The sequence below is a fragment of the Plectropomus leopardus genome, chromosome 12 (genome assembly GCF_026936395.1).
Source record: "Plectropomus leopardus strain MGB_pleo_1.0 chromosome 12, ASM2693639v1, whole genome shotgun sequence".
Classification (NCBI taxonomy): Eukaryota; Metazoa; Chordata; class Actinopteri; order Perciformes; family Serranidae; genus Plectropomus; species Plectropomus leopardus.
This window is the reverse complement of record NC_142187.1, coordinates 20,893,986-20,916,720: the sequence shown is the minus strand read 5'-3', so window position 1 is coordinate 20,916,720 and position 22,735 is coordinate 20,893,986. Positions and strand designations below refer to the sequence as shown.

The window sequence follows — 22,735 nt, the reverse complement described above, 5'->3', positions numbered from 1 at the left end:
GACATACCAAAATCCACATTAAAAGAGTCGGAAACAGAGTTACGCATCACTGATTGCATCACCACAAGGCACAGCAAAGAACAGCAGATAAAACTGCAGGCGTAAACGCATCTGGATTTACCAAACTGCCAATTTACCAAAAATAGAACTGCTGCCATTCTAACTTCAGGCACTTTCAAGTTGCCTAGACATACACACATAAAAAAAGTTTTTGATTTAATAAATTCATACTCTCTCAATATTTGAGACATACAGATATTTTTAAAGAGTGCGACAGATGATTCACACATTTTGCATACATTATATCATCTGAGAAAGAGAGTGTTTGTGTTTCCATGTGCACTCCACTTCTGCCTTGTCCTGCAGGGCAACAGCCAGATAATCTCCAGAGTGGGTGACTGACTGAATGCTGCTATTTTAGCTTTGCACTGTCTGTCTATGAATCACTGCGGGGTCAGAGCAGAGGAAAGGAGCGGGGTTATTATAGAGATGGCACAACGACAAAAGTAAATCGACTCTACATTAGCTCTTACTGTGTCAAAATAAGGCAAAAGTGTTTTCAACTCTCAACAGGGAAAGAACATGCAGTTTACACAAGAGGAGACCCTGATGTCACTGTGATAATCTTCTTTTCTCACAACCATAAACGTTATCTACATATGCTGAAAATCTGTTCTGTTTATCCCTCTCCATTAGCTTTTTATAATTAATTGGAAAATTATATTGGAGAAAAGGCAGACATCTCTACAGCTGATATTTCCAGCACTTGGTAACTCACACCAAAACAATCTAGGAAAAGTATTTATTTTTGTTGAGGTGAGCTGTCCCTTTGAGAGTGATGGAAGATTTTTATCCTTCAAAATATAATAATATCAAAAAAAATATCATGTACAAATCATGTACTTTTGTTTTTATATTTCTCAATTTATGTCTGTAAAGAAGAAGCTTTATATCCGCAGTTATTAGAGTCAAAACAGTGAACTGTTGAATATTAATTTCCGGAGAGTGATTTAGCATGCAAGGCAAACTGTATGTAGGCCAGTTGCACCAGCAATATTCATTAGACTCTCATTAAAACACACGAAGAGAACAAGCAGCAGACATAATGAGATAGTGACGGGTGATGTGATGATCTACAGTACATGTTTCAGTGCTGGTGGTTGTTCCCCAGCTGAATCAGGCAGCTCAATAACATCTTACAGTAGATGGTCACAGCTGTGCATTGCTGTCACTGTTTGGCCCTGTCAGGTTCTGGATCACTGGAGCGAATAAAACATTTTTTAGAAACAAGAGCTGCAGAGGAGCAGAGGATGTAAACCAGCCCAAAGAGTCGGGTTTGGCACACAGGAGTATTGTTGGTCACAAATGCGACACGGTATTGTCCTCACATCACCATCACTACCTCACTGTCCCTTCACTCTTCTCATGTGGAAAGCTAATAAACAGTTCAACAGAGAAGGGAGAGAGGCAGAGAGGAGGGGATGGATGGAGAGGATCAAGCAGCACAGCTGCAATTACAAAAGACACCCAGGCCGACAGCGAAATAGCTTGCACAATGCTTCCCCCTGATGGATTAAAAACAACTTGTTCTTCTATAGTCAACATTTACATGATGCATAGAGAAGAAGCCTGAAGCAGTTCCTTTGAAAATAAATCAAACACAAAGTGTGTGTTAGTTTCCTCTCTGTCTTCCTGCTGTGAAGCATTTTACAGCTTGTCTATAACCACTATAAAGTCATGGCCAGAATGCAAAAGAGCATGCACAGCTGTGATTTTGATGATGTTTCCCATTAGTTGTCATTAAATGAATATTTGGAGGAGAACAGCAGCTTGACCTGAATTCTCTGAGATGACACAGTGGATATGACTTGATTCTTAATGTGGTCAGTTGAGGATTCCATAAAAAAAATTAAAAAATTTAAAAAATAAACGTTACACAAATGACTTTTAGTGCCTTTTAGACAACAGAACATATTTTCTTTTCATTATTAATGTTGTAATGCATGATGTATCAAGTTAGGTGTATTCTGGACAGAATAGAATCATTATGTCTAAAATGATTAAAGGTCCAAATTGATTCAGAAGACTTGGGGATTCATAAAAGAAGTGACATTACATTTTGCATGTAATGCTTTTAATGTATTCTTTCATGTCTAGAGAAAACAAAAATCACTGATCAGACTATAGCTTACAGTTTCTCAAAAGACTAGTAATTTTAATTTATTAATTAAAGATGAATGATGTTTCTTGCGTTCACATTTAGGTGAATATTCTCTGGTTTACGTGGTTTAATTTAGTTTTTGAATGTGATTTATTACATTCATGTATTTTTTCGTTTAGAAATGATAGGTAGCCTCAGTATCACTGGCAATTTTCTTTAATGCTGAGAGTTTGGTGATTTAATCGCTGCAGACATAGGAAAATACTGCAATGGCATCGATGACAACCTATACAAGGAACGTAAAAGGGAAGTAACAGCTCAACAGATTTATGACACATGACTATTTGCTCTATTTGAACTTTTATGAAATGACACAACCCTAACAAACAAACCAACCCCCTGGCAACAGGATGCAAAATGAGTCATGGAAATCATTGAAGGGTGACCAAGCCTTTTTAGTCCCTGACCCTGTGCTGGCCTGAGGATTTCTGGATTTAACCAGTTCAGTATCATCTGACTGTTTAAAGTGAACCTTCACCTAAAAAAAACCCCCAAAACCTCAGATTGTTTTTTGTTTCACTTCTTGTATAATTTTGCTTAGATACGTGAATTTAAAGTTTTTCTTTTATCTGTTATTCTACTTATTGTAATGCACAGCTTTAAAAGAAAAAGTCATGTAAAAAGACTATTTAACCACAGAAAACTTGACTTGTGTTAAAGGACAGGTTAAAGTTGTCTCTACTGTGAAGCTGTTTGCTCATGTTTAACTCATCCTCCTGGCCCTGCTTCACCCCAGAGTCCAGTATTTCGCTCCTCACGTCACATTGAAGGTGGCTGCTGGATGCTAAACATAGATCAGAGCGTGACACATGAGGATTTCCCTGACAGCTGAGAAACTTCCTGCAGGTCAGCTGATGTGTGTTATGGCAACCAAGTTGTAAACTTCATGGCACCCTGCTCAAACGTCACAACGCCACACAGAATTCTAAATTATATATAATATGACACATTATTATACTGATGATAAAAATGAGGTGTAACCATTAGGAAACCCAAATCATATCTTAAACTGAATATACTTCAAACAATAACGTCTACATGCAGAAGAACACTGCTGAACTTGGGAACTTTTTAAAGGACTAGTTCAATGCCCAAAATGACCATTATACAAATCAATTACTCACCCATTGTAATGTTGAATTTATGGAGAAAATGTGCTTTTCTTGCATGTCTTCATAGTGAACAAAGAAACCAAAAATTGATAAATTTAAGTCATGGGCCAAGTAAAATTATTGTTTTTGTCAATGTCTGGCTGAGGCTGGGTTTGAAGAGAGCAAGTTTACTTCACAGTCAGTCCCCCATCAGAAAGAGCTGTTTTGATGCACTGAGCATTTAACTGAATAAATGAGACTTGAATAAGACTGTATGAGTTGTATCATAGTTTTTTAAACATATGTTTTGAAAAACTTTTGTTGCTGTAAAGGCGGTCGCCTATAAATTCAATTCATCAAGAATTTTCTCCATTCTTTATTCACCATGGAGGTATGAAAGAAACAGTTATCATCACAATTCAAGGTAAGATGGGGTGAGTAACTGATGTACAAACAGTCACTTGCGGGGTGAAGTATTCTTTTAGTGCTAAAATGGTAAGCAGACTGTGTGTATGGTTTGATACTTTGGCGCCCCATAGTGGTGCATTGAATATTAGACACCATGGCATATAGTAATGCACACTGCATATTGTACAAATCTAATTCAAGAACACTGAGAAGGAATCAATCAATACAACCCTAAGGCTGCAACATTTTTTCAGAGGGGCTGGCTCATTTATAATTTCAGCTCTGAGAATAATTAGAACTATGCTGTCTTCACATACAATTTAAGCATGCATGAAGATGCTGATCCAGTAGAAATGTGTTTGTGATGTAAATGGTTATGACTTTGTATTTTGCTGAGCTGTCTGCTATAATTTTTGGATGGGTGGTGATTGGTCCGGGGGGGGGGCAGGGGTGTAATGTTGGGTGTGTATTGATTGTTACATTGTATTACTGTGTTTCAATGTAATGTGCTAATAAAAATTGGATCACAAAAAAAGTAGCATGCTTCAAAGTTGGTATGATGACAATGATAATGATAACTCATTTTGTGCAGTATCTTTCAAATAGCAAATTAAGTTTCATGCACAAAATGTCAGATATCAGATTAACTTTCAGATTCTATATAAATCTGGACCAGTCCATCCATTCATTAAGCTTCTACTGTATATGTGGTTATAAGGATTCTGTCTCAGCAAGCACTGGGTGCACCTATCCATCACTGGGCCAAAGGCCTTAGCGTGCATATTCTCCACCATTTGCACACGCGCAGACGGACACACTCACACATACACAGACACACACACAAAGGCAAATACAACAGCCGTTAAGGTCTTTTGCAGCTGAATGGCATGTCCTTTACAGAAGGTAAGTGCTTTACATGCTGCCTCAAAGAGTTTTGTGCCACCAACAAAAAGTTTGTATGGTCTATTCAAGCAAGAGCTCCCACACACATACACACATGCAAAAACTCACACAACTTCATAAGCAGACACACATGTACAGACAAACACACACATACACCTCCCTCAAACTGAAAGCCCATGGCTTCTGTTCTTAGAATAAATACTTTGTAGCTGTGCCAACAGACAGCCCCTCTTTCAGACTGTCAGCTGAGCTCTGAAAGAAACCAGTACACAATGACTTAAAAAAAACAACATAATTTTATCAAGTACTGACGTAAAAATCTTCCCCAAAACAAAATCCACATATTTTACATGGGGTACTGAATGGCTCATGTAACAATAACACACTCACACAAGGTCTTACAATACTCAACATGATTTCAAATGTAGATTTTGCTTACACTGTTTATGATTACCATCAGTAGAGGCATCAGTCAGAAAAACGTGGTGTTATGGCCAAACCCAATCACCAGAATGTTGTCATTGTACGTTATATATACGTTCATATATAGTGGATATATTGAAACTTTATGTTTCTTTATGATTCAATTTTATGATATGCTAACGATGTAGTTATATCTTTATGCAAAAAAAAACTCCCTTAAATATGCATAACTGCAAGCCTTAATAAAATTTACACATGACTTTTAAATAAGTTCTTCATCTGTACAGTTGTCATGAAATTTGAAATTATCAATAAAGACCAAAAATGTATTTTTGGCTGTAAACATTTATTTCTGCTATAAATTTGGCCATTTTAACATGGAGGTTTAAAGGGATTTAATATGAGGACCTGCAGTTTTTGACACTTCTGCGTTTGCTTCATTTTTCAGCCCCGGAGGTTCCCCCTTGGTGTCACACCACCCACCATCCCATCCTCCTTCTGGTGACAAACTCAGCTCACTAAACTGCATCATACATTTGAAACATACAAATATAAGATATCTGTGGATTTCAGAAAGCAGAAACAGTGTCAACGTCTTATTCTGGCGATCAGGCTCTATGACCATCAAAAAACAAATGCTAGTGTAACCGAATTTACTGAACATGTTATATATTTTTTTTTATCTTATTAGCACCAATAACTGTGCTCGGCTTGACGTGTGCTTAAGTTATGTGAACAGAGAAGTTGTATGTCCGCTGTCTTGCCATATTACTGTCAATTAAAGAAGATTAAAACAAGAGAAATTGTAGCCCGCTTATTACTCACACACCAAGAGGACTGAAGAACGCTACTGAAGAAGAAATTAGGGTTACAAAAGCAATACTGAAAAACATATAGATATATCTGTTATGGTAAAAGTTTGTTTTCGGTCAAACAAATAAGCAGTTAAATTCTTGAAAGAAAATCAATGTGTTCTTTTAATAGCTCTGCTTATTTGCCACTACACATTACAATCCACACACACACACACACACACACACACACACACACACACACACACACACACACAAGGCACTCACAAAGAGGGAAGTGAACGCTTGCTGAAAGCTAAATTGAAACATCTTGCAGTCATGATGCCATGACTTGCCATTGTTTCTGGGCCCAAAGAGTTGTAGCAGGAGAATAGGAGAAGCAAGAGGAGATGAAGGAACAAGGGGAGAAAGGAGGACCTTGCCACCCATTGGCAGGAGAAAGCGAGAGGAGTCTGATATTAGGCGGTCTGTTTTGAAAACTGGTGGACACCCCTTTGCATACACACTCTCTCTCTCTCTCTCTCTCTCTCTCCCTCATTCCCTCTTGCTCGCTCACCCTCCTTGCACCCTGAGCCTCTCCCCCCTCCCTCCTCCTTCCTCCTGCATCCCCCCTCCCTGGGAAAACAGGGACAACAAATTAGCCTTCTTTTCTCGGCAAGGCCTGGGGAGGAGGACACTTGGACAGCCCTCAGAGTGTCTGCCTGGAGTTCCCATGGACCCCTCTTGCCCCTTCCCCTTTCAGCCGGCGAGGAAGCAGTCATTGTGCCAGCACCTGTCTCTGAGGAAATTGGTAAAAGTGATGGCTTTGTTAGCCGTCTCCATGACAACCAGGAGAAAAGAGCGGGGCCAGCGAGCAGGGATTGGGGTAGAGATTGGGGGGAGTGAGGAGAGAAAGAGTGGGAGAGGGGAGGGAGTTCAGGAGTTTGACAATGGAGTAGCAGTTGCATCGCTTTGGCTTTGCCAGAAATCTACGTGAGGAGGCTGTGACTTGCTGTGCGTGTGTGTTCAGGAGGTTGAGTATTGTGTGTGTGTGTGTGTGTGTGTGTGTGTGTGTGTGTGTGTGTGTGTGTGTGTGTGTGTGTGTGTGTGTGTGTGTAGACCTTGTAAGTAGCAACCAGTGTAGGAATCTCTACCAACCACCTCTCTCTTCCTCCCTCTCCCTCATCCCTGTGGGTGACACTATGACATCCACCAGTGAAGCAGGGAGGGAGTGTGAATGGGTTGAAAGCAACAAGGTCAGTCACATCATGTCCAGAGAATATCTCCCCCTCCGAGCAGACAGCACACACTTTTAATAATTACGCGGCAAGTTTCCTCACTGCAGCCCAGTTCAAACATTCAGAGGTAAATGGGACATACATGGGGAATTGGCAAGTAGTGTGAATAATAATGACATTTTTGCAGAGCCCGATTGGAGCTATAAGGAATTACGGTAAAACCCGGTGTTTTGCAAAATGATTCCAACAAGATTCACTGAAGGATTTTGTTGTTTTATGCTCTAAAAGAAAAGCAACTCCCTCTATTTTTTCAATTTATCACACGCTTTACGGAGTGCTGAAGATGCAAAAAGAGGCTGATGCAGTCATCATCAATTTAAAATCCTCTCCTTGTGGAGCTGCATCACTGCTTTAACTAAGGACTTTTTTTTAAATGTCTTTATTACAACATTAAAAAATTCTGTCCTGTAGTGCTCACAAGATGGCTGAAATGACCTGACAGAAAGTAATTTGATTTAATATAAGTCATATTATGACTTATGCTGCCAATAAAAACACTTTAGTTATGTAAAGTATTAGCATCATTTTGCCCCACACAATCATGTCCATTGAAAACAGAGTAATATCATATCTGTGTTTTTAGTCATGCACCATCAAGTTAACAGCATTACTTCCAACACACCAGCAGATGGTGCTCATTCACTTGCTCTCGCAAAGGCCGAATATCCTCAGAGGCCAACAGCAGAGTATTAATTCCACATTTGTAACAGTATGACCAAAGGACTAATCAATGACTGATTTATTCACGGTGTTGCACTGAGAAAATGTATAAGATTAAAGACCTTTTACACAAATAGTGAGTGGAATGGGAGACAAAGAGTAGTGTCCAATGCAGGCAAAATGTATACAAAGCATTATTTTAATTGTTCATTGATATGTCGAGCTTCAAGCTCTAAAAAGGTCCCTTCCATCTACTTTATTCAGACATACTACACAGAGTGCTGTGCATAGAAGTATTCACCTGTGGTCTTAAGTAAAGCCTGTTCCATTAAGGTCCAGTGAGTAAGATTTATGGGGATTTTGTGACATCTAGTGGTGAGGATTTCACATTGCAACCAGCTGAAAGCTGAAATTTCTCCTGGTTAGAATTCCTTCACGTCATTGTTTTGGGGGTTTTTACCTGAAGCCGAATTATCCACAGAGGCCCCTTCTTGCCAACACAAACTGACATGGTGGTTTGAACCAGTAAAGACACAGAGTACAGCAGTGTCACGTAAAAAAACAATGTTTTTTTCCAATGCTCTTGTCGCAGAGGGGCTGCTCTGATGGCCGATGCAAACATGTGATTAACCCTGTCTAGAGCCAGTTTTTGGGGGGTTTTTTTTCCGTTCTGAGCTATGGTCGAAAGATTGTGGTGATACATGATCTCCATAGACAAGGCCCCACTCCCTATGTACATACAGATGCGGACATATTTGTCCCTTCCATGAAAATAGAAGATCCCACAATTTTCTCTGAAATAACTTGACACTGACAAAAGTAATTGGCATCCATTACTGCTAATTCCATATTTAATAAAAATAGACATTTATTTAAATACTTTACTCTGTGACATACCAAAGGAACACAGATATACGTGAGACAAATGCTTTTAACTCGATCAGTTTTCAGGAGGAATGAAACATTGTTTCAATGAGTTGTAAGGGTACCAACAAATATGTCCACATCTGTATAAACGGCTCATTCTAATGTACTAAAAACACAATGGTTCTTATTTTTAGGTGATTATACACTAGAGAATATATATACTTTTTTTAGGCAAGGCAAGGCAAAGCAAGGTAGCTGTATTTGTATAGCACATTTCATAAAACAGGACAATCCAAAGTGTTTTACAGAGCAGGAAAATATAAAACATAACAAAGAAAACAGATTTGCAACAAAAGAATAAAGAAATAAGATAAGACAGGTAAAATGAACTACTAAATGATTTACGATTTCTAAATAAAAATCATAAAAAAATAGCAAAAGTGTGGACCAGAGGTGCAAAGATGAAAAGATTATTTAAAATGATTAAAAATTAAGTTTAAAAATAAGTTTGCATTACCCAGTGGAGTAGGCAGTGTAAAAAAAGAACATTTTTAGGTTTTACTGAAAAGTGGTCAGAGTCCGAGCTTGTCTAACATCTTCTGGGAGGTTATTCCAAGTTTTTACTGCACAATAACAAAACTATTGTATTATACTATTCCAATACTGGCAATAAACCCCACGAAATCCTACACACTGGACCTTTAAAACACACTGAAATTGTCAAATAAGTATTTTCATCTTGTCATTTCATTTTATATGTAAGACCACATAAGAAGGTTGTGTATCTGTGTGTGTGTGTATGACCACATTTAAAGATATGATTGATGATACCTCCTATGTTCAAAAAGGCTCCATATCAAGATGAGAGAAGAAATAACTATATTAGTGGTCAAAGACAGGAAACTGCTGTCACTCACAAAAACCACAATAGCGATTTTGAATCCCACCACATGAATGAAGCTCTGAGGCTACTACTCTTCAAGTGTCTCATATATGCTAATATCCCACAGAGGCAGTAATATTATAGCTCTCTGTGGTGTTGGGTAGCAGAGAATAAGAACACAGTCAGAAGAGTAAAGTTTCATATGATTCTGTCAAGGTGATAAAATTTAATTTTGTGGCCATGACTGAGAGGACATCAGGGTGATTTCAGATAATTCACAAGATGCATTTGTCTCATTGTACATCTGGCTTTTTGAGTCAAATATGGTCCAACAGCCTTGATGGGCATGTATAACCTCTATCATCATATTACTTACTCAATATGACATCACATTTTTTGTTACATTACAGTTTGTTAATCTATATCCCTCCAATTGCACCTGTCATTTTCAATTTTAAATAACCTACTACAATGATGGAAAATGGCTTTACAATAAAATGTTCTCTTTATAAACGACTTTAACAGACACCCATGATGATCTACAGAACTACTCATATTCCTCTTGGTTATGCTGGAGCACTGCAGGTTTGGAAACCTGCATGCATGTGTGGGAAATGCACTGGGTTGTGTGCCAGGTATTTTAGAAAAAAAATTATATACAGTTTTATCACAGAGACACAGTTAAAGTCAAAAACAATATTGAACTTGCATTGTCAAACCTAATATCTTTTGAAATTGGGGAACGCCCAGGAGTTCATACAATTCATTTAAGGGGTGACAAGAGAATTAAGGGACAAGAAAAAATCTTCTACACAAAATTATCTATATTTTTTCTCTTTTTTTGCATGTGGAGTATTAGATATATTCACCTCACAGGGCTTCTGAAGAAACAACTTTTGGTTGGATTACTCACAAGTCATGTTTGCTCCTAACGGTGAAGTCTGCAACTCTGGAGAAAGATTGTTGATATTTGAACACAACACATACAAACAAATACACCCCACCCATTATTGCTCCTTCAAGTACTCTGCTAATATCTCTAACGTTATTATCATCATGGCTGGGCAGTAATGAAATACAAGCAATGGCGTTACGCACTGAAAATACAAAATATGAGTAACTGTATTCTGTAAGTAGTTATGTCTCCAGTTAAGCAAACAGCTGATAAGTATGTGGATTGTATATATGAAACAACAGAAGTACAACAGTAATTTACTAACAACTGGCCCCCATGCAGGCTATTATGACGGTCCCTTGGGCTCGTTAATTACGAAGTACATGCGCACACACATACACACACCTAGATAAGCTCACACAATTGGACGTATATATACAGTACCACCAAATTCATTCAATTCAGTTCAATTTAATTTTTTGGGCAATTTGTTTTGCAGCAAATGTAAAAACATAATAGAACACATACACCACAAACAATATGACACAGAAGCATACAACAATAGACATTAATCTGTACACAGGGTGACTTGCACCTATGCCCATTCACGCTCAACAGGAGCAGATTAATAAATTTCCACCATAAATTCATTGGGCCAATATAGTGAGCATAAAATATGACAACATCTTCTAATTTCTTTCTGTGTAGACATTGCCACTGTGATTAATATTTATATTTTGGACCCCCTTTCTTTTTTCCACGCACTCTTGATGCCAAAGGAGGATGGGAAGGATAAGGGGTGGGTATACTATTGTTTTTCTATAATATGAATATATCTGTAAATTACAGCTGTCTGTCCATTTGTATGTGTGTCTGCATTGGCAAACATGTTAAATAAAGAACATTATGACAACATCATAACCATATTGTGTATGTGGTATATAACACCTTCATCAGGTCATGACAGTCACAATAATGCAGCATAGGAACCATTACCATAGAGGCCGATGCTGCAATGTTGCTCACAAGTACATTAGTCCATTTGCTGTCATCCAATCATTGTCAGCAACATCAACATCATTAATAATATGAGTACATTATGTACTGTTGCTGTCACCCTATCATCATCATCATCATCATAATCATCAACCTCATCGGTACTACAAATACAATATGTACTGTTACTGTCACCCCATCATCATCATCATCAACACCATCTGTACTATAAGTGCAATATGTACTATTACTCTCACCCCATCTTCATCATCATCATCATCATCATCATCATCATCATGATCGGTACTACAAGTACAATATGAACTGTTACTGTCACCATGTGACCATCATCACGTTGTGTTGGATTTTACAGTGGGAGTGTGTTACTGGTATGGTAGGTTATATGTAGAGCACAGAGTTCATAGAGAAAGTGATCAGAAGCATGGATAGTACTGACAGCTAAAGTTCACCAACGTGACAACAAGCAACTGAGAGCAGAGGAGATGAACATTTAACTGTCTTCTGAAATGACCGCGGACTTTTTCAGGCATTAGTACACCAACCTCACAACAACTGCACTCCTCGACATAAAGGCAAAAGGATATAGTAAATAAGCGAGACTCTTTACAAACAAACAACACCATGTCCCGAAAAATGCCCAGCTTCAGCGGCACGCGCACAGTTTACCCCCAAAGTACACACGCACGCACACGCAATGAAACAGGTGCTCGGCGGCGACCTGACTCAGAAATAACTACAACTAACTTTGAAACGGGGGCACGGCGGCCCAACACATACCCCAAATCCCCTTCAAAAGACACTTGTACTCACCAGTGGGAATGACGCTGTCTCTGCCTGGTTAGGCCTGCAACCGAAAATACGTAAATATAACGGTTACCTTATGCTAGGAGTAGCCAGCTACTAGGCAATTAATTAACTTAGAATAATAATTTATAGGCTGCTTATCCACCTGGTAGAGACATTAAATTACTGGTACGCTACAACTTCGCCTAAATAACGTATGCATCGTCTTAAAATGTGCTTCGTATTAAAATTTACCTGCGTCACCATTATTTAGACCGACGTTATCTAGCTTGCTGCTAACGTTAGCTTACCTGCTACATATTTGTTGACTCACCTCAGAGGGCAGCCGAGGGTTTGTCCGTGAGCTGGCGACTGTTTGTAAAAAAAAAATAATCCAATGTAGAGAGCTTTGGGACCTCGCCCTGTTCTTTTTTTCCCTTTATTTTGTGTTTAAGTGGTAGACTGCTTGCTTGGCTTGCCTAGTTACGCTTACCTCGTCTTTGCGCTTCACCTAGCCGGGAGACCTGTCGTCTTGTCACGTGATCAAATAGAGACTTACGATTGGACAACAACATACACATACTCAGCAATCACTGCAGCCTATATGGAAAAAAAATACAAAAGAAAATAAGAAAATATTTAATTTCTTTAAATAGTTTGTGATGCTTGTTGATATTATAGTATATGTAGAATAAGCATTTAATTTTCTTATAGTTTAATTGGTACTGATTTTTTAACCAAGATAATGCTCATTTGAGGATATATGTAACAAATCATGTCAGCAATGACATTACTTTATTTATTACGTACAAAAGTTTCTTATTGTTCTATCATAAGAGACTGGCCAAGAAGCATTTTTGATGAAGAAAGGTATATTTGGTGAATTTAGATTGGTCAGAGAGCAAGGCTTGCTTGCTGTTTGGACATGGTGTAAAATTCATATGAGGCATGCATTTCCCATGATTTTTTTTTTTAAATGACATGCACTTTTTTTTAAGCCTTTTCGAGTAATTTTGACCCTTAAAGTGCTTTCACACTGCGAGTCACATTCACCCATTCATACACACATTCACACAGAGGTGGCCGACTCAGTTTTACACCATTTACATGCACTCACACACTGCTGGAACAGCCATCAGGGGTAACTGGGGGCTCAGTATCTTGCCCACAGATACTTTGGCATGTTGACTGGAGATCAGGGATCTAACAGTCAACCTTCCGATTAGAAGACGACCCACTCTACCTCTGAGCCACAGCCACATAAAAGCATGTTTAGTGCACTTGCCACACAGCGATGGCAGAGGAGATGCTCAGCCAGGACACTGTGTTTTGGGCATTGAAACATAAGACCCAGACAAAAGCACTCAGCAAAAGGATTTTGAAGTATTCAAAAAGTAATCCAGATTATTTAAAATATTTTACTTTGAGTTATCTGATGGAATATGATATAAACTACAGGGCATGTATTTAGCAATCTGTGGTGGAATATGTTTATAAATAAGCCTTCCAACACTGATTACTATCATGGTGTAGCTCACAAATACAACAGTCAGCTTGTGGATTGCAGGGAGATATTATACAAAAGTTGTATTGGATTAAAATCGCAAACTGCACCCTTATGGCCATAACCTGGGATTTGGGGTCACAGGTGGACGATGCCTTATTTTTAAAGGTCACAAGTCAAAAATCTGGGGACCACTGTTCTACAGTGTGTGTTTAAAAAACAGCAGGCTCACTCATCAGTGCTCTTTCATAGGTGAAAAATGTGTCAACATTGCCTCTTGACAGGGACAGGTTTGCCATCTTCACAAAAAATGTTACTATTAGATCACTAGAGTATGATTGTCACACTTGTCACTTCATTATGCACAGTACGTCTATCTGATAACGCCATGACTTTAAGAAACAGCAAGAGAATTTTGTTCTTTATGTGTTGCAGCATCTCATTTCATCTCCTCCAGAGCAGAAAATGAAATTTGATGGGTAACATTGAAAATTATTGGCCCTGTGTATTATTACTCCTGTCCTACTGCTCTGTATGAGTGTCATTCCAAACAGAATCTGTGAATATTGCCATATGGGAACAAAGTGAATGCAATGGGTTTACGAACACCTCTAAAAGTGTCTTCGCTCCTGTCCAGGGTCTTAGATTTATCTCCTCTCCAATGTAAGGCTGCAATACTGTCACTGAAACAAAATACCCTCAACATCTGGAGGAGGTGTGTGTGTGTGTGTGTGTGTGTGTGTGTGTGCGCGCGCACATATGGGTGTGGGCTAACACATTAAGAAATTCTGAAATCAAGTCACATGTTTTTCACCCATTAGCGCAAACATGGTCAAACTTTTTTTGTCATAGTTTTTTTTTTCTAACATCCGGGTCTGAAAAGTGAAGCCAATGTGGAATGCCTTTAATATGCGTTCTCTCTACTGGCCAGCAGGGGGAGACTCCATTGTTTGCAAAAAGAAGTCCAATTGTATAGAAGATCATGAGAAAATGCCCCTACTTCTCATTTAATTTATTACTTATGCAAATATTTACCCAGTAGGTTAACGATCTCAATTGCTACTCTCAAGTCTTCTTCAACACAGCATGATGTTCATGTTGTAAATTATGGTCCCATTTAGAGTAAAATAGAAAATATAGCAAGGTATGTTTTTTTTAGGGTCGGACTGCCTTGTGATCAGATCCACCCTGCACTCCTCTATAGCTTTGGCCCCCTGTCCAAATATGGTCACTTCCAGTCTAGTCTTGTTTTTGTCAAATAGAGCGAAGTATTGAGTCCTAAAATGCTGAAGTCCGTTAGCCTTTTAGCACTACCAGTTCCCTCATCTTAAAGTCTATGGGTTTTTTGAATGGGTTTATATGGGTTTTTAAAACCTGATCAAAAAATATTATAAACAGAGAAATCTACAAGTTCAAATGCGAGTCTGTTAAGATATAAAGGTGGACTAGTGGGTTTTGTCGTCCCATTTAGCCACTTGTTAACAATCGCCTTTTTTAAGACGAGTAAAACCTTAGAAGTTCAAAACTCTCTAAAACATATTTTATGTTGCAGAACAAAACATCTCAATATGTTTGCCTGTGTTAACCACAGACCTTATTTAGAGCATTTTTAAAACCCATTAAAAAAAACCCATAGACTTTAAGACCAGGGAACCGGAAGTGCTAAAAGGCTAACGGATTTCCGCGTTTTAGGACTCATTACTTCACTACTCTATACAGGATCTATAGCTCTGCTCTGTCAGTGCTTTTGGCATAAGTGTGTGACGCCAGAAGGCAACTTTTGCGTGCGCATTGAATACTGGACCAGAGCCCTAAAAGAGACATCACTATTCTAGTACACTACGCTGGACATAGGCGACGGCAGGGTGGAGCTTGGTTGGGCTACAAAGCCCTACCAGAAATAATCTTATCCCTAAAATTGAACAACCAATAAAAGTACCATATCAGCTCCTTTAATTTTCATCTACGTTTACCTGTGCACCGTGCTCTCCCACTTACAAGGTCCAATAGCGCCTCCGCATCCTTACAGCGTAATGCGGTGTTCAGTGATGGCGACAGCTTCACACATCAAACTGATCCCAGTTCAGGAGTAGAATCTCGCCCTTAATTCATTAAATTTCCAGGTTGGTCATCAACGTAAGGTTATCACTGACCTGAGATCAGCGGGAAAGCTTGCGTCAACGACGTCACTCGCGTGCGCCTCTACCAGCTAACATTTACCGCTAACGTAAAGTTAGCTAGTAGCTAACCGAATTTAAGCTGGGGAAATTAAAATGTCAAAATGGACCGTTTAATTTTAAAACACGGACAGAAAATGTGCCGGCCATGTTGGATAACTTTTCAACTACACCTGAGGAGGAACAGGACAGAGAGGAGCCCACTTCCTCCACCTTACAGACCGAGTGAGTTTAAAGATATTTACATTTCTTTATAAATATTTATCTCTCTCGCTTTCTTTATCGCTCTCTCATGTGTGTGTGTGTGTGTGTGTGTGTGTGTGTGTGTGTGTGTGTGTGTGAAGTGTGAGGTTGGTCTAAGGGCCTGTTTGTGCTTAATTCCCCGCAGAGTACAAAGTTGTGACTGACAAAGTTGTGTGATGTTGTATGTTGATTGCCATGGTAAGTAGTGATACTGAGATTGCTGAATCTCCGATGCTGAGCTCGCTACTGGTTATTACTTTGGTTTCCAAAGAAAAAAGTGTGTGTGTGTGTGTGTGTGTGTGGTGGGGGGGTGCCACTAGACGGCAATACCTGTGACCAATCACACCTGAAGCACTTTTTGCATTTACTAAGGGTTTTTTCCTTGTACGTCGCTTTGGATAAAAACGTCTGCCGAGTAGACCGTCCGTGTTGGTGTTGCCTGTGAAAAAGGAGTCAGTGCAATCGTCCTTTGGTTATCATCTGAACTTGTGTATTATTTCTGGTTGTTGAAGGGGGGCGTATTACTTAAATTCTGACATTGGTTTGAGCCCCACTATGGATTAGCTGTCTGGACAGAACTGTTTTTATATGCCAGGAGAAAGGTGGATGGCAGTTGCCATGTCCAACTTATACCCGCACCAGTGGCATCACTTGAGATCGCGGCTGGTCAGAACCTGTCATGCATGTGAAATGCATCAGGATGGTGTCAGGTTGTAGTGCTGCCAGTAACAACAATAAATGTGATAAAATGATAAGTAGTGCGAGTGCAATACAGGACAAGCAGGAGGGGTGGTGTTTGGATCCGACATTCCCAGACTTTAATGCAGGAGTGTAGTGTTTGCTCCTGTTTGAACGTGATGTTTTTTTCTGCACCTTACCATGTGCCTCCTTCCCCTAAACCTAAACATCAGTGACTTTGTTGCTTAAACCTAACCATCTGTGCTGTTCTCGTCTAACCACAACCATGTGACACATCATCCCACCATGTGCATTTGTTGACAACACAGTAGCTGCATCCTGGAGCACAAACAGCAGACACAGAAGGATACCTAACCATGCCTAGCACTGACTCATTATATTTAGAGGCAGAAGCCCACTGACAAATCTGCACATGTGACAAGTTGGGATGAGAACATGTTGTCACATCTGGCTCCAAAAAAACAAGATGGCCATGGCCAAAGTCAAGACTTCAAAACAGCTGTCCACAAACAGTAGGTGACATTGGAAGGTCACAGTGGCTGTGCCCATTTCTTTCTTACAGTATGTTCTCCAGACCACAACCTGAACAAAGTCTGAGAGGCCTACTGTTCCTTTTTTTCAGTAAGAGGTGAATAACCAAAAAGTAACTGTTATCATATGTAACAAAGTCAATTATACATCAGCATCATGAGTGACAGAGTAGTACATCTGTTAGTAATATGTGGTATAATAATTACCAAAAAATCAGTGTAAATAATTATATCCTGACATGTTAGGCCTCCAGAGTCAATATGTGGAACTTCTGAGATTCAGCTGCTGTACCCTTATGTTAACTTCTGGGGGTCCCCACTATATATTGCAAATACTTAGCGGGTTTACACGTGTTTAAAAAACTCACATGAATGCACTAATTTTGGTGAGATAGTGATATGTGTGTCCCACCTATACCTCTATCCTTTTGCTGATGTCCTCCATGGCAATGCTAAGTGACAGTGTGGTCACAGAAATTTACATGTTTTAGCTTTTCTGTCAAACTACAGTAACTAAGTCTAAAAGTTTACCTGCTAGACTAAACTCATCATGTAACTTAGGATTTTTTTTTTATCAAACTCTAGCTGAAAAAGTGCTAAAATTATTGGTCGTTGACATTTGATTGTCACTTTTTGAGATTCTGTTTGTTTCCGTCTCTGAAGTTAATGAGTCCAGATGGACTTCCTGTTTGATTGAAGACAACGAAGTGTCCTGTAGATCTTTCCTCATGAATTCAAATACATACTGTATGTTTCTATGGATCAATGGTCAGCTCTGCTGGTTTCCAGCTGAAGGACTGGGGTTCACTCCCTGCATTATTTTATAGTTTTTCTGTAAACTTTAAGTTGAAGGATTTTCTTATGGAAAGTTCAAAAGGTGTGATAACAAGACGAGTTTAAACAGCTTTTCTTCAAAATGGTGATGCATGACATGATGTTCAATGGGGACAGTTTGATGGTGTCCTGGATTCCTAGCCAATTATTATGAGCATTTAGTGTTTCCTACAGAATAAGAATATATTTGTGATGGTAGGAGTTTGGGTCATTTGCGTCTTGGTGTGATCGCCCCCTCATTCTTTCTGCTTCTACTACTGGTAGTATATTTTTTGATTGACTTTGACTTTGATTCTTAAGTTAATTTCAGCATGTAGGATGACAACCAATGGGGGGGTGTATAATTGAACCGTTATGTTGCATTTAAAAATTAACAGTGTTTGTTGCTGTAAGTTTTGATACATTTAGATATTCAGCTCTGAACATTGAAAGCTTCTTGACAACAAATTGACCTTCACCTGCTGATGAAGACAAAGGCTGCATAACGAGTCCTCAAACTGACATATTTATCAACTTTTCAGTCTTAAAAATGAACCCTCGAGCTTTCATTTCACTTCAGTAACTGCAGTTATTCCAAATAAGTGTCACATAAAAATAAACACTGGAAACTGGCTGTATAGGCATATAATCAATGGTGCGTGTGAGGATGTGTGGCTCCACTGGGGCCTTCATCATATAATGTTGGTAAAATTTAAGTGTCCCAATGTATATTTGTCCAAATCTCACCATACTTTTACACTAATTTCATGGCAAATGTGAACACGTGGAGTTCTTTTAATGTAAAACTAGTCACACACCTTTGAAATTCATGTCATCTAAAGCACCATAGTATGAACTGACTGTCAGCAGGAGTTGGAGGGGATGGTGGACCTGCCAAGCTGCAGAGCCAAAAGTTGGAGACCAACAAATAACAAAACTGAGGAGATGACACATTGCTGAATCAGCGAAGATTGTGCCACCAAAACCGGATATTGTAAGCCAAAACAAGATCTTTTCCAAACCATAACCAGTTGGGTTTTGTGGCTAAACATAACCACACATTAACTGCAGTATTTTTGAACTATAAAAACAATTTAAATGCATCTGCTACATATTAATGTTCAAAGGTAACGCTCTATAAACCAGTTAGTTTAGAATAAGAATATCATCTTTTTATCATATCATTGTGCCCTCTTTGTTGTAGTTTTTAGTGCATTTGTGTGCTTCTCTCATCATTCTGTACCATCTCCATTGATTGTGCAGACTTTTTCTTTTCTGCTGAATATTCTTTATCACTCTTAATTTTTACTCAACGTATTTGACTTTTTTCATCAAACACATGCCTCACCAAACGACCTCCTGTGTTGGCTTCAGCATTTGTATCAATGTCACTGTGTTCCCAAACAGCTTGGATCCGGTAAATCTTCCCAGACTGTTTTTAAAATTTTTTTTTATCTCTTTCTCCCTTTTTCAAAACAAAAACATTTTAAAAGCATGGTTGTTCCTCAGTTCATCGTCCCCTTGCTCTCTCCCTCTCACTTGCACACACACACACACACACACACACACACACACACACACACACACACACAAACACAGCTCACACGCCAGCAGACAAACACCTTAACCCCAGACCTAGGTGCAGACAGGACCACACATACTGTCTCACACACAAAATGTTTGGAATGCCATAAACATTTATTTCAGTTGAAAAGACGATTTTTTTTCGTGTGTGTGTGTGTGCACTCGTGCGTGTATGTGTATGTGTGTGCATGCTCTCTGTTTTTGCTGAAAGAGAAGGAAAGTTTAACTGCACGTCTAGGCCACCAGATAGAAAGAGATCAAACATGACCAAATATTTTGGGTGTGTTGTCCATAAAATGGGACAGGTTTATACATAAAAAGAGCTAAACCCATTGCTAAATCATCGCTTACCATGAACCATTTCCAAAGAGAGAAGTGATTTTGCAAATCATTCTGACTTTGTGCTTTTAGTCTCTTTTGGAGTTTGCCATTACAGAAAATGAGTATATTTTGAAATATAAAAGGGTTTCTCTCTGCATTTCTAGAAATGTTAAAACCCTAATCCTAACAGCTTTTAATCTGTTGTATTTCTAGTTTAGTTTATTTCTTTATTTAAGTGGGCCACACACAACACAGCTGTTGAACCAGAGATAACTATATAGCTAATTTGTATATGTGGTCCCCGAGCAGGAAAAAATTAAAAGAGTACTATACAGACAGTATGATACAAACAATTAAAAACAAGACAAATTGCAAACAAAACAGTTTACAAATTTAGTACACATTACATCATATTTGAAACATCATACAAAATATACATTATAAAGTCTCAGAGTTGATTCCATATAAAGGTTGAGATCTTGAGTTGTTAATATCCCAGGTAAGGTTCTGTAAGCTAATTTCCTTTGTAATTCATTATAATTTTTCCAAAATTCTCCAAAAGCACTTGTAAAATAAAGCCTGGAGATGTAATTTCCACCAAAAATAGACATGCTTAATGTAATGTCTGCTATAACTATTGATTTATACAAAGACTGTCTGTGTCTGTGTGTGTCTTTCTGTGGCCACATTATGTCTTATAGACTGTCCACTGACTGGGAGGTCTCTGAACCACACAGGGCAAACATGTAGACACACACACACACACACACACTGAAGACAGGGAAACTGCTGTTAAAAATGCATGGTCAAACCACAAAGGGATTACTTTCTCTGACTTGGATCTTTTTCTTTCTTCCCTCTGTCGTTCATCTTTTCACGTTCCTAATGTTCTGTATATTTGTCGGTCCCTTCTACAAACTTTTTACATTGTGAAATAAATCAACAAAGCAACAGCACTTACCTTTGCAACACAAAGTCATGTTGGCACAATACTGAAATTTCGAAATTTGGTACAATACCTCGAAAAATATCAGTTTTCAATACCATTTTAGATAGCAGGGGGAAAGTAACACTGAGAGCATACAATTTGAAATGTTTATTAAGCGATAAATATAACAAACTTATAACATGACAACAGCAACTTTCTTTCCTGCAAGAAAGTGCAGCTGGTACTGGTGTTTCAATACTGCAGAAAATGAGTATTAAAAACCATTTCACATATTCAGAATCAATAAATCTATATTTTTGACTACACTAAAAACTATAAAGGGTGCTATTTCACACCCGACATACGCCATAGAGGCTGAAAATAAGGTGGCAACGTCTTCAGTAACACCTGTTTCTGGAGAAAGAAAAAGCAAAAATATACTATTTTTGACACCACAAGCTTAACTCTGTTGACAAGAACCACGACTCCATTCGAAACACCTGCTGTGGAATATACAAATATGCAGTCTTTGGACGTATAAGATGACACCAACTATTTACTGAAAAAAAAAACATTTTTGGGCCAATACAACACACACAGTTAGAAAGTTAGTTGGACACAGATTTAGAATGGACAGACAAGCAGAGGAAAGTACCAGCGCCTTGGAGCAGGGAGTTGCCCAGCTTTTCCCACTCTGGCTCTTCAAAACTCAGCCCAGATATTTCCTGGTTCTGACACCGGCTTGGCTCTCAGATCCCTCCTGCTGCATGTGGAGAGAAACAAGAGAAGAATTACTCCGACTGTGTTCAAGTGAAAGAGAATGAATTTCAAGGTCTGGTGACGCAGACTGTTGAACTTTTGGATGAAAAAAAAGCATTTATTTGTTAAAGTCCTTGGAAAACATGCTTCATATATCACAGTTGTTTGGGTTGATGACACTTGATGTTTTGCAGCTGGTTTCAAGAAGTGATGGTGAACTAATTTATTCAGTTTTGGGGTGTTTTGTTCCAATAAGACAATGACCCGTATCTTGTTGAAAACTTACATAACAAGAGTCTTAGTAAACAGTGAAGGCATTCACTGTAATTAAAAGCAGGTACCAGATTATTTATGGTAACCAGGGAGGGGGAAAATGAACAAGAAATCAGTTTTTACAATAAAAATATCTGGAGCATTGTTAAGCAGGAGTGTAGAGAAGACATCTTTATCTGTGACGTGTGTGTGTGTGTGTGTGTTAATCTCTGACATTAGGTGAACGGGCCTGTTTTGGTTTCCACGGCAGCGGTGAGGGCCCCACAGTGCACTGGCCCTGGAAGTGGCGCAAACACAAACCACAGTATGTCTGTGTGTGTGTGTGCGTGCCAGTGTATGTGTGAGACCACAATCGAGTGTGTATGTGCTGCAGTGCCCACCGCTAAACTTGGAGGGAGGCTTCACACACACACACGCCCATGCATGCACGCTCACACACACTCTCTCGCCTCGGCTGTGCTCTCTCCCTGGGTGGTCCGTGCTGCAAATGTTTATGATCTAAACCAAGCTAATCCAACTGGCTTGTTTCAGTGAATTGAGAATGATTTACAAGACGCAGCGACGGGGCCAAGGAAGGAGGAGGAAATCAGAGGAAATCTTAGGGCTCCATTTCAAGTCACTCTGCGTCTCGACCTGCACACTTGGCTCTGCTCTCATGCCTACC

General features: G+C 39.0%; 1 long non-coding RNA gene across 1 annotated transcript; it reads right to left on the bottom strand.

Moving 5' to 3' along the window:
• Positions 1-329: 329 nt before the first annotated feature.
• On the bottom strand, positions 330-12,739 carry LOC148188097 (uncharacterized). Its single transcript, XR_015778110.1, has 3 exons — positions 12,575-12,739; positions 12,268-12,301; positions 330-446 (listed from the first exon to the last, which is right to left on the bottom strand). It is a non-coding gene; the product is annotated as an uncharacterized LOC148188097 (long non-coding RNA).
• Positions 12,740-22,735: the final 9,996 nt, after the last annotated feature.